This window comes from Oratosquilla oratoria, chromosome 2, assembly GCF_046742065.1.
Source record: "Oratosquilla oratoria isolate Oo_2021 chromosome 2, ASM4674206v1, whole genome shotgun sequence".
Taxonomy (NCBI): domain Eukaryota; kingdom Metazoa; phylum Arthropoda; class Malacostraca; order Stomatopoda; family Squillidae; genus Oratosquilla; species Oratosquilla oratoria.
Window position 1 is genome coordinate 15,124,759 of NC_134778.1, and position 13,218 is coordinate 15,137,976.

The window sequence follows — 13,218 nt, forward strand, 5'->3', positions numbered from 1 at the left end:
AAAGAAGTTCATGTAACATTCAATACTTTCGTCCATGTCATTTACATATATAGCAAACATTATCGGAGTTAGCACTGACCCCTGTGGGATGCCACTACTCATTTCTTCCTACTCTGAATATTTGTCCCTGAGCACTACTCTCATTTTTCTTCCATGTAGGAAGTCCTCCATCGAACTCAATAGTTTTCCATGTATGCCTCCTATTGTTTCCAGTTTATTTAGCAATTTTCTGTGTGGTACCTTATCAAATGCCTTTTGTAGGTCCAGGAAGGCACAGTCTGCCCAGCCATCCTTTTCTTGCAATATATCTATCAATCTTGAATAGAAACAAATCAAATTAGTGGTATATGATCTTCCCTGTCTGAATTCAAATTGCCTCGGATTCAAAATATTAGTTTCCTCCAGATATTTTGTCCATCTATTTTCGATGACTCACAAATTTTAACTATTGTACTTGTTAGGGACATCGGTCTATAATTTATTGGGTCTTCCTTATTTCCCCCCTTATATATTGGCACTATATTGGCATTTTTCCAATCTCCTGGTAATTTTCCTTCTTTGAATGAGCATTCAACTATTTTGTATATTTTTTCTATTAGTTCACCTATATATTCCTTTAGTATCCAGTTTGCAACTCCATCTAGGCCATGTGACTTGTTAACGTCAAGCTTTAGCATTTGATTCCTTATTTCATTCTGAGTGACATTTAATTCCTTCATTGGGGGAGATCTTACTTCATTTCTCTGGTCACAATTTTGTAGATTTTCTTTCTCTTTGGTGAGCACAGATTTGAAATGTTTGCTCATAATATCCGCCGTTTCTATACCATCTGTGTATTCTCTATTACCTTAACGTAATTTAAGTATTTCCTATTTGTTTTTTAGTTTGCCGTTTACATATCTATAAAATAATTTGGATTGATCTTTACATTTGCCTATTATGTCCTTTTTATATATTTTTTCTTCCCTACGTATTTTTACATATTCATTTCTTAGTTCGGTGTATATTTTCCATTTATCATATTTTTTCTTTTTTCCATCTTTTCCAGGCTTTATCTCTTAAGACTTTTGCCTCACTGCACTTTTTATTGTACCAGGATTCTATGTATACACTTTCCTGTTTTTGTTCAGGTACATACTTGTCCACTGCTTCATTATAGATTTCCTTCCAAATTGTCCATTTCCCTTCCACCTTTGTTTCTTCATTATCAAAATTTTCCCAATTTGCTTCTTGAAATTTCTAAGTTTCCTAAAATCTGTTTTGTTATAATCACTCTTCCTTTTCAGTGTTTTTCATTTATTTCTGTAGTTGTTTCTTCATTTAATTCTAGTTCCAGTAGTATGTGATCACTTTTTCTAATTAGCGTCTTGTATTCGATTTTATCCACAATTTCGGGTTCTAATGTGAATATCAAATACAATCTCGACGGTTCATCGTTATTTCTATATCTGGTATTTTCTTTAACCCATTGTGTCAATGTGTAATCAATGGTCATTTCCAGTAATATGTTTCCCCAATGATCTTATCCACCTTTCATAGTCATTTCTTCCCAACATATTTCTTTCGAGTTAAAATCACCAAATAATTACCAGATTTCCTTCTTTCTTTAGTATTTTATTTAGTGTTTATCTTGTGTCTTCCAGCATTTTGGAGTGTTTACTTTCATTCCATGCGTGAGTTTTAGGCGGGACATAAATCACTGGATACTTTATTTTTTCATATCTCTATCCTCAACTCTTATCGTAATCAGCTCGACATTATTCTCTCCTTATGTGATTTTTGTTGCATGTAGGTTTTTCTTTGTTAGTAACATGACTCATCCACCCTGCTTTGTTTCTCTGTTTCTGATCCAACAATTGTATAAGCCTTGGCCTATACAATTTCGTCCCTACAATCTCCATTATATCTGGGGGGGTTTTCTAGATCGTCATTTAGTTAATCTATTCCTGATATCAATCCGTCTATGTTGGTATATGTTACCTTTAATCTTTTTCCTTTTCTGCCTTTCTTTTTGCTCCTGCGTCTCCTTTTCCCTTATGTACCATTTCCTTAGTCTCAAGTCCATTACTCTCTCTCTCAAAAAAAAAAAAAAAAAAAAATCCCTCCTTTCGTTCTCTGTTCTTTTTCCGTTTTTTTTTTCTTCTCCTTAGCCTCCTCTTTTAGTGTTTTTCTTTCTCTTTTTCCTCATCACTCAGTTCCTTTTTTATCCATAATTTTTTTGTGTAGTTATTACTTTTTGCTAGTCTTCCTGTGTTTGTTAATATTTCTTCCACTATCCTCTACAAATTTAGCTTTACTTTGAGAGGTCTATTCTTGTGTGTGTGTGTGTGTGTGTGTGTGTGTGTGTGTGTGTGTGTGTGTGTGTGTGTGTGTGTGTGTGTGTGTGTGTGTGTGTGTGTGTGTGGGTGGGTGTGTGGGTGGGTGGGTGGGTGTGGGTGTGTGTGCGCGCGCGTGTGTGTGTGGGTGGGTGTTTACCTAATTGTTGTATACGGGAAAGGAGGAATAATTGTGGAGTCCTGTCTCTTACTCTCCCATAATTATCATTACTATCTCCAAATTAATATATGGCTCTAAGGTGAGAGGCTAAACACGTTTGACCTTTCTCCTAAAGTGCTGTTGCAGTCGTTGCTGCTTTTACTCGTATGGCTCTAAGTTGAATTTTATCTCCTTATTCTCCAATTAGCATGTTTAGATCTAAAATCACGGCCAGCGGCTGTTTTACCCTAGGGCAGTGGTTCCCAAACTGTGGGTAAATTACCCCCTGGGGGGAAGGTAAAAAAATTTCGGGGGTAATGGAGGGGTGACAAAAAAATAAAAAATAAAATCAAGAAAACATTGCGGTACCCGTCATTAGGATTAAGGTGAACTTAGTACATGTAGTTGTAAAACTGAAAAAAAAAAAGTTTGGGAACCACTGCCCTAGGGTAAGGTGGTGCGTGTATACTCTCCAATGACCCCTTGGAGTATTGGATAAATATGTATACCAAAATCATAGTCTCTTATCTCTACTGGGCAGCACAGCGATCACTCTCGATAATAAAAAGAAATAACAGGTTGGTTACGTATGATTTTCATTTTATGAAAACTAATTTATTTTTCACCCAAGATTCCCTTTTCCTTTGAGTAATTCATTGTTATATTTTTTACTTTTTCACATATTTTTTCCATCGTGAAGGTCAAGGACACCTGTCTGTAACTCAGTGGATTTTCTCAACTTCTTCCCTGCAGATTGATACTACATTGAATAATCCCCAGTTCGGCAGCACCTTCTCTTATACCCGTGAGCATACAATCAGTTGATGTATTTTTTGCTCCCACCCCCAATTGTTCTCTGTATTATCCCAGTACCTAATTAGAGATCTCATCTGTCGTCTCTCACTTCCAAATTCTCTATAACTTAATCTATTTTACGCACTTCCATTTTTGTGTTGTTTAAGATATCTTCTTTAATTTCATCATTCTCTCCCTCAAAATCCTCTTACTTGGTGAAAATCGATTAATTTTTTTTTATTAATTATTTCAAGTTACTTGTTGGCTTATTCATATATTACCTCTTCAACTTTAAGTTGGAGACTCCTATGTTCTTCAACTTACCATTCAGAAACAATAAGAACTTCATCTTGAGATTTATCATCAACGTCCTATATTTTTCCCCCTGTTCTAATGATGTGTTTTTGATGAAAATGAGAATAGGTGGAGAGGGCGACGCAATAATGAGCTGAGGGAAATAACTAAACAAGAGAAAATAACAGATGTTATAGGTAGAACAAAATTGAGATGGGCTGGGCATGTGGCGCGTATGGAAGACCATAGAATTCCAAAACAAGTTATGATGGGTAGAATGCCTGGAAGAAGACCCAGATGGAGACCTCGAATGAGATGGATAGATGAAGTGGATGCGGAGATGGACAGAAGAGGAATAAATAAAGTAACCTGGATGGAAGCAGCACAGGACCGAAGGGTATGGAGAGGATTACTGTTGGCGGACCAGAATCTACACGAGGTTCAAGATCCAACGGAGTGAGTGCGAGTATTCTAATGATGTACATTTGTTTCTGGTATTTTTAAAGTCACCTTTTGTATTCTTTGTTCTTCTATTTTCCCACTGTGCGCTGGTGGCGTAATCTGAAGCGTGCTGGTCTCGCATTTGCTTAGTTGTGGGTTCGAATCCCGAATTTCTCTGCGGTTCCCAGTAGTGAATATTGCCTGCCCAAACAGTCCAAGGAGGGAGACTAAACGCGTTTGGCCTCTCTCCTACATTGCTCTTGCAGTCGTTGCTGCTTTTACTCGTATGGCTCTAAGTTGAATTTTATCTCCTTATTCTCCAATTAGCATGTTTAGATCTAAAATCACGGCTTCGGCAACAGCTATGTTGCTTCTTTACGTTATTTTTTATTTATTTATTCAGTTCCACAGCTCTATATTCCTTATCTGTGTAATCCTCCTCTTGTTTCTGTCTTCCCTACATTCTGAGTAAATCCAAGAGGTACCTGATCAAGTCGTCTTGCTGGTATGTCTTCGCCTCTATACCCCATTGGCCCTTTCACTCTTTAGATCATCATGTTATTTATTCTTAAATTCAACAGTTAATTGTCCCACGCTTCCTCACTTCTGGCTGTTTCCTACTCCTCTTACATATATACTAGTATACATATACTGTATATGTGCATTTACTTATTTGTATTTACCTAATTGTTGTTTATAGGAAAGGAACAACGTTCGTTGGGTCCTGTCCACTATTCTCTAATTTCCTGTGTGTATGAGAGAGAGAGAGAGAGAGAGAGAGAGAGAGAGAGAGAGAGAGAGAGAGAGAGAGAGAGAGAGAGAGAGAGAGAGAGAGAGAGAGAGAGAGAGAGAGAGAGAGAGAGAGAGAGAGAGAGAGAGAGAGAGAGAGAGAGAGAGAGAATCTCCTTACCTCTCTTACTTTCTCTCTTTACCAAAATATTTCGTACTCATCCTTGCTTGCCAAATACCATGTCCTCTTAATCATCTCATTTAACTTGCTTTGCTACTTTAATTTTATTTTCATTCGCAATGCACCTCTTTGTATATATCTGCTTAACGTACATGTTTATTCTGTTTTCTGTATATCTTCCTTACTATTCATAATTATTTGAGCATTTTGTTTTGCTTTTTGTTTTTCCTTTGTTTCTCTTTATGTTTTTCCTTAATATACCATCTTTTCATCCAACCTCAATAGTACACTTACGTTTATCCACTACCATCTTATAACCGGTTTTTTTTAAGTACCTTTATGACATCACTTTCCATATATTTTTTCCTCTCTCCTTTGCTAGTGTATTCCTTCATTAAACCGGAATTTTTCCTCTTCATGAATCTTTATTCATCCTTTCTGTTTTTGCTTGATCTCTCACATATTTTCTTGGTTTTATCATTGTTTCTATTTACACTGTCCTCAAGCTTACATCTCTCTACATTTTATTTTTCGTAAGCCTCTTCCAGTCTGTTAAATTATTCATTCTTTGTTTTATCTAAATTATTAGTATAATCAAATTGCCACTTACAGTTTTCTTTGTTCTTATCATATCTTCCATTATGGCAATTATCAATTCACTCACTTAAGCCATTTTCATTCTTGGCTGGCCTAAATTACTTATCTCTTTAGAAATATTACTATGAATAGTGTCGGTCATTGTCAGTCCCAAATTCACGTCATCGGACGTCATTATTGTCAACTCAGTTTCAACTACTTTCTAAAATTTTATATTTTTTTCCTTTTGTTTTACACTAAACATTTCTCTAAATAATAACTTAACGAGCCCCCCTGCCCCCCCCCCCAACCCCACGACCATTTAGTAGATAGAACCCGGTTGTAAATTCCGTTGACTCAGGGCTGCTGGAACGGAACGGAAAGGGGACGTCCTCTTACTACAGCGGCAGCACGCTTGTACGTGTGTGCGTGCATGTGTGTGATTCACCAGTTTTGGATAATGTGTTGGACTCGTGACTGTGTGTGATTCACCAGTCTTGGATAATGTGTTGAACTCGTGACTATGAGGTATTCACCATGTTCTTGGATCACGTGTTGGACTCGTGATCGACAGCTATTTCCCTCCCGGTAGAGAGCTCAGAGCTGATATATAACCAATCTATGGGTAATGATGTAACCTTACACGTACACACACACCCAACTCCCAGCCCACGAGAATTGAAGTAACAACCCGCAGCGCAGTGATACTGAAATTATATCAGCCCTGGGCGGGATTCGAACCCGGACCGCTATTGTAGCAACGAGGAACTCTGACCACTGCGCCACGAGGTGTGTATTTACCTAGTTGTATTTACCTAGTTGTATTTTACGGGAAGGGGAGCTATGCTCGTGGGGTCCCGTCTTCATATCTCATTTTATCTAAACTATTTTTAAATTCATGTATTGTTTTTGCACACACCACTTTCTCATCTAACTTGTTCCAACTGTCTATTACTCTGTGAGGAAAGCTGTTCTTTTTCAAATCTCTTCTATAGCTGTATTTTTTTATTTTCTTTCCGTGTCCTCTTGTATTTCTGTCATCCCATTTTATCAGATTCTCTCTATCAGTAATTTCTATGCCTTTCATGATTCTGTAAATAGCTATCAAATCTCTCTCTCTCTTCTTTGCTCTAGTGTCTGTAGTTCAAGTTTTTGTAGTCTCTCTTCATATGATAGTTTTGAGAGTGTTGGTGCCAGTTTTGTAATTGCTCTTTGTATTCTTTCAAGTTTTTTTATACATTTTTTTGTACTTGGTGACCATATCGTTGCTGCATATTCCAATCTTGGTCTTATCAGGGTGATTAGGATTTTCCTCACCATTTCTTCATCCAGGTATGTAAATGCCACTTTGATTGTTCTTATTAAATTATAAGTTTCTCCAAAAATCTTATTTATATGTTTCTCAGGTGACATATTATTCATAACAATGACTCCCAGGTCCTTCTCATTTTCTATTTTTTTTTATTCCTTCTTCTCCCAAATTATATGATCCTGTTATTCTGTTTTTGCTTTTTCCAAATTCCATTATACTACACTTTTTTGTATTGAACTCCATCTCCCACTTCCTACTCCATTCTTGTACCTTATTTAGATCTCTCTGTAGTAATTCACAATCTTCTTCAGTTTTCACTCTTTTCAGTAGTTTTGCATCATCTGCAAAGAAGCTCATATAGCTTTCAATTCCTTCATCCATATCATTAATATATATAGCAAACATTATTGGGGCCAGAACTGTTCCCTGCGGAACACCGCTTATTAATTCATCCCATTTTGAGTGCTGGTTTCTTATCACTACTCTCATTTTTCTTTCTTGCAATAAGTCCTCCATCCAATTTAGTAGTTTGCCCTGTATTCCTCCTTCAGTTTCTAATTTCTTAAGCAACTTCTTATGTGGTACTTTGTCAAAAGCTTTCTTTAGATCTAAAAATGCACAGTCCGCCCATCCATCTCTTTCTTGTATTATATCTATTAGCCTTGAATAGAAACATATTAAATTGGTGACGCATGATCGTCCTTGTCTGAATCCAAATTGCCTTGGATTTAACACTTTGTTTTTTTCTAAATATTTTACCCATCTACTTATGATAATTCTTTCACAAATGTTTGCTATTGTACTTGTTAGAGAGACTGGTCTATAGTTGGTAGGTTCTTCTTTATTTCCTCCTTTATATATAGGTACTATATTTGCTTTTTTCCAATCTTCTGGAACTTTTCCTTCTTTCAAGGAACTATTTAGTATGCTATGTATTTTGTCTGCCAGTTCATTCCTGCATTCTTTTAGTATCCAGTTTGCTATTTCATCTGGTCCATGCGATTTTCTGACATCAAGATTATTCAAGTGTGTTAATATTTCATTCTTTGTTACTTCTATTTCTTCCATAGGGGGGACTTTCTCTTTCCATTCGTTCTCTTCAGGTTGTATGTTCTCCCTTGTAAACACTGATTTAAAATGTTTGTTCATAATTTCCGCCATTTCCATTTCCTCAGTGTATTCAACTCCCTCCTGTCTTAATTTCTCCAAGTCTTGTTTGTTTTTCAGTTTATTGTTTACAAATCTGTAGAATAGTTTCGGTTGATCTTTACACTTTTCTATGATATCTTTTTCATATTTTCTCTTTTCCTCTCTGCACATTTGTACATATTCATTTCTATAGCAGGTATATATTTTCCATTTTTCAGGTCTTCTGTCTTTTTTCCATCTGGTCCAGGCTTTGTCTCTTTTGTCTTTTAACTCCCTACAGCTTTTGTTGTACCAGCATTTTACATATTCTTTTTCTTTTTTTTTGTCTTGGGACATACTTTTCCACTCCTTTTTTGTAAATTTTTGTCAAAATATTCCATTTCTCTTCTACTGTTGTTTCTTCTTTGTATATTTCTTCCCAGTTTTCCTTTTGAAAGAATTCTCTTATTTTATCAAAGTTTGTTTTTTCATACATCATTCTTCCTTTTCTATATTGTTCATTTCTTTTCATATATTTTTCTTCATTAAGTTCCAGTTCAATCAATATGTGGTCACTTTTACCTATTGGTGTTTTATATTCAATTTTGTCCACTATTCTAGGTTCGGATGTAATTACTAGGTCTAGTCTCGATGGCTCTTCTTCATTTCTATACCTAGTGTTCTCCTGTATCCATTGTGTCATTGTATGGTCAGTAACCATCTCAAGTAGAGCGTTTCCCCATGAGTCGTCTCCACCCTTTACTGTCATTTCTTCCCAGCAGATTTCTTTGCAATTAAAGTCGCCCATCATAACTATTTTTCCTCCCTCTTCCATTATCTTGTTTAATGTTATCTTTGTGTCCTCTAACATACTTTTATGTTCACTCTCTTCCCATGAGGCTGTTTTCGGGGGCACATAATTTATCACAAACTTTCTGTTCTTCTTATCTCTGTCTTCTACTTCCATCATTATCATCTCTACTGTATTCTTTCCATATGTGACATCCTTCACGTTTATATCCTTCTTAGTCAGGAACATAACTCCACCCCCTTCCTTTTTCACTCTGTTTCTAATCCAATAATTATATGCATCATGTCCTACACTGTTGGGTGGTAGTGGACCTTTTAATTTTGTTTCTACAATTCCCATTATGTCTGGTTCTTTTTCTTTCAAATAATCATTCAGTTCATTCAATCCTGTTATTAATCCATCTATATTTGTGTAAGACACTCTTAGTTTTCTGCCACTTCCATTGTGTTCTCTGTTTCCCTTTTGTTTTTCTCTTGTATGTCGACTTTCTTTAGTTTCATATTCACTACTCTCCAATAGAATCTCTCTTTTTCTGACTCCGTTCTTATCTCGTTTTTTTCCTTTGCTTCAAGTCTTTTCTGTTTTTCTTCCTCTCTTTCCTCTTTATTCATTTCCCTTTTTATCCATACCTTTTTATATTGTTCACTTGCTGCTAGTTTGTGACCTGAATTTAATCTTAATTGGTCTGGTCTTGTCTGTACTCTATTTCCCTAGCCTGAATTTCTCTTCGATTTGTTTCATTATTTCTGGTTCATCTTCCTGAACTAATTCTAGTAAATTTCCTACTCTTTCATTTTCCTCTTTGATTCTTGTGGTTCTATCTGGGTTATGTTTCTCTTCCATTCCTAATATAGTTATACATTTCTTTTTGTCTGCTAAGTCTCTTACTATATTCTCCTTCTGTCTCATCACTTTAATAACTGAGTTTTCAGTTTGTTCATTTATTTGCTGTTTGATTATGTCAGTGAATGCAACTTTGCTATTTTCTTGAATTTTTTTCAAACCCTCCTTGTTCTCCTTATTATTCTCCTTTAAGACTTTATTCTCATCTTTTACTTCTTTTAACTGTTTTTTTAATTCTTCAATTTCCTTAGTTAAGTTTTTGTTCGCCTTCTCTAGTTCTTCCAATTTTTCAACTCTCCGTATAATATTGTTAACATGACCAAACCTACGCTCCAGGTCCTCGATCATCTTATCGACCTTCTCTTCTAGTATTGTCAGTCGGGGAGGGGGGGGGGTTGTATGTTCTCCCTTGTAAACACTGATTTAAAATGTTTGTTCATAATTTCCGCCATTTCCATTTCCTCAGTGTATTCAACCCCCTCCTGTCTTAATTTCTCCAAGTCCTGTTTGTTTTTCAGTTTATTGTTTACAAATCTGTAGAATAGTTTTGGTTGATCTTTACATTTTTCTATGACGTCTTTTTCATATTTTCTCTTTTCCTCTCTGCACGTTTGTACATATTCATTTCTATAACTGGTATATATTTTCCATTTTTCAGGTTTTGTGTCTTTTTTCCATCTGGTCCAGGCTTTGTCTCTTTTGTCTTTTAACTCCCTACAACTTTTGTTGTACCAGCATTTTACATATTCTTTTTCTTGTTTTTGTCTTGGGACATACTTTTCCACTCCTTTTTTGTAAATTTTTGTCAAAATATTCCATTTCTTTTCCACTGATGTTTCTTCTTTGTATATTTCTTCCCAGTTTTCTTGTTGAAAGAATTCTCTTATTTTATCAAAGTTTGTTTTTTCATACATCATTCTTCCTTTTCTATATTGTTCATTTCTTTTCATATATTTTTCTTCATTAAGTTCCAGTTCAATCAATATGTGGTCACTTTTACCTATTGGTGTTTTATATTCAATCTTGTCCACTATTCTAGGTTCAGATGTAATTAATAAGTCTAGTCTCGATGGTTCTTCTTCATTTCTATACCTAGTGTTCTCATGTATCCATTGTGTCATTGTGTGGTCAATAATCATCTCAAGTAGAGCGTTTCCCCATGAGTCGTCTCCACCCTTTACTGTCATTTCTTCCCAGCAGATTTCTTTGCAATTAAAGTCGCCCATCATAACTATTCTTCCTCCATCTTCCATTATTTTATTTAATGTTATCTTTGTGTCCTCTAACATACTTTTATGTTCACTCTCCTCCCATGAGGCTGTTTTTGGAGGCACATAATTTATCACAAATTTTCTGCTCTTCTTATCTCTGTCTTCCACTTCTATCATAATCATCTCTACTGTATTCTTTCCATATATGACACCTTTCACGTTTATATCCTTCTTAGTCAGGAACATAACTCCACCCCCTTGCTTTTTCTCTCTGTTTCTAATCCAATAATTGTATGCATCATGTCCTACACTGTTGGGTGGTAGTGGGCCTTTTAATTTTGTTTCTACAATTCCCATTATGTCCGGTTCTTTTTCCTTCAAATAATCATTCAGCTCATTCAATCCTGTTATTAATCCATCTATATTTGTGTAAGACACTCTTAGTTTTCTGCCACTTCCATTGTGTTCTCTGTTTCCCTTATGTTTTTCTTTTGTATGTCGAACTTCCTTAGTTTCATGTTCACTACTCTCCAATAGAATCTCTCTTTCTCTGACTCCGTTCTGTTCTCGTTTTTTGCCTTAGCTTCCAGTCTTTTCTGCTTTTCTTCCTCTCTTTCCTCTTTATTCATTTCTCTTTTTATCCATATCTTTTTGTATTGTTCACTTGTTGCTAGTTTCCCTGTTTTGGATAAGATATTCTCTGCCGTTGTTTGTGACTTGAATTTAATCTTAATTGGTCTGGTATTGTCTGTGCTATACTTTCCGAGTCTAAATTTCTCTTCGATTTGTTTCATAATTTCTGGTTCATCTTCCTGAACTGATTCTAGTAATTGGCTTATTTTTTCATTTTCCTCTTTGATTCTTGTGGTTCTATCTGTGTTGTGTTTCTCTTCCATTCCTAATATAATTATACATTTCTTCTTGTCTGCTAAATCTCTTACTATATTCTCCTTTTGTCTCATCACTTTAATAACTGAGTCTTCAGTATGTTCTTTCAATTGCTGTTTGACTATGTCAGTGAATGAAACCTTATTTCCTTCTTGGGTTTTCTTCCAATTTTTACTTTCTTTAGCTATTGTTTCTCTGTTTTCTTTACTATTCTTCTTCAATTCCTCATTCTCCACCTTTACATCTCTTAACTGTCTTTTTAGGTCTTCTATTTCATCAGTTAAGTTTTTATTCGCCTTTTCTAGTTCTTCCAATCTTTCAACCCTTTGTAAAATGGTGTTCATATGACCTAACCTACTCTCCAAGTCCTCGATCACCTTATCAACCTTCTTCTCTAGTCTTGTCAGTCGGGGGGGGGGGGGGTTGTGTCCCCCCCACTCTCTTTAAATCCCTTGAAAATATTCTCATCACTTTCTACTGTATTGTTCCTATCTATACTTCTAATCTTTACATTCTTATTAGACATTCCGTCGTCCTCCAGCTCGTCTTGCGGTCGCTTGTTTACTTTTCGGCGGTCTGTTAGGGCCAAGTCCTCTACATCCTCATTTCCTTCCATTTCCCCAGCAATCCCTCCCCTTTTCCTCTTTCCTTACTTTCCCACTACCCCACGAGCAATTTCCCCCCACCCTGTAAATACAAAAAGGCACTTCTCTTTGCGTTGGGATCCACAATCTGCACTTTTCTTCAGAACGTTCTTCAAGCCGTCCGTTCGTTGAAAGTGTGTGTGTGTGTGTGTGTGTGTGTGTGTGTGTGTGTGTGTGTGCGCGTGCGTGCGTGTGTGTATTTACCTAGTTGTATTACACTAGAAGGGAAACTATGCTCGTAGTGACCTGTCTTTCTATTTCGCAACATCTAGTTTGTTCTTAGATTTATGTATGGTTTTTTGCACACACTATTGTTTCGTACAATTTGTTCCAGACATCCATCACTCTGTGTGGATTTTTTTTCTTCAGATATTTCCTACAACTATCCTTTTTGAGTTTCTTTTCATGTCCTCTTGTTTTTCTTTTATCCCACTTTAATAAGTCTTCTCTGTCAAGGACTTCCATGCCTTTCATAATTCTTTAAATTGCCTCTTTCTCTTATTTGTTCCAGGGTTGGTAGTTCCAGTTTAGACAATCTTTCTTCATATGTCAATTTTTAAAGTGTTGAGGCCATCTTTGTCGTTGCACACACATACATATTGATTGCTGCACTGGAGTGCGCAAAGTGAGATTGATAGGGCTTCAGGTCACTTGGATAAAAAGTTTGATCTGTATATGCATTTGACAAGGATATTAAGGTCTTGGAAAGCTTCATAAACGTTGGTAGTGTACTGCATAACAGTAGTGGGCTGTGTCAGGAAATCCTATCAAAGATTGTTATGGTCCATGGTGTTATGGGATGGCGTAATTGGATACGGGTCTCGCATTTGCTTAATTGTGGGTTCAAATCCCACACTTTTCTCCGAATCCCAGTAGTGACTTACCTGCCC